The sequence below is a fragment of the Gossypium hirsutum genome, chromosome A04, assembly GCF_007990345.1.
Source record: "Gossypium hirsutum isolate 1008001.06 chromosome A04, Gossypium_hirsutum_v2.1, whole genome shotgun sequence".
Classification (NCBI taxonomy): Eukaryota; Viridiplantae; Streptophyta; class Magnoliopsida; order Malvales; family Malvaceae; genus Gossypium; species Gossypium hirsutum.
In genome coordinates, this window is record NC_053427.1 from 65,159,450 (window position 1) to 65,160,040 (window position 591).

The window sequence follows — 591 nt, forward strand, 5'->3', positions numbered from 1 at the left end:
GTGCCTTTATCATCTCAGTATATCAAATCATACGTGTGATCTCGACATGTATAATCGAAGCAAGTTCTAGAATAACAGTTCAATGTTGACACATTCAAACCACAAAAGAAGTGAGCAAGAAAGAAAGCTATATGCTCAAAAGGCTCAAAAATCTCACCAAAAATTTGGGTTTTTGATGTCATTCCTGTCTATTTAAGATTTCAAGATAATACCTCAATTCAGGACAATAATCTAAAAATTTTTGTTTTCAAAATATCAACTTATCATGCTCGATTCTCTAATGTCCTATAATCGAATAATCATGCATAACTCCCATGGTCTGATTCATGACATATCAACAATAATTATAGATCAATCAGAATTCATTCTATCAACATTATGAGAAAATCACTTAAGCACAAGATCAAATTCAGGGATTTGAGAATAATGCAAAAAGTTAGGTATCATGTTCATGTTCAGCCCCCCACACTTAAGATGTACATTGCTCTCAATGTACGAAGATAGATTATTCAAAATAAAGAAAATCATAAGAGGGAAGGAGGTGAAACTCCCTGTCATATGGATGCGGAGCTTGATTCTGAGGCTGGGGTG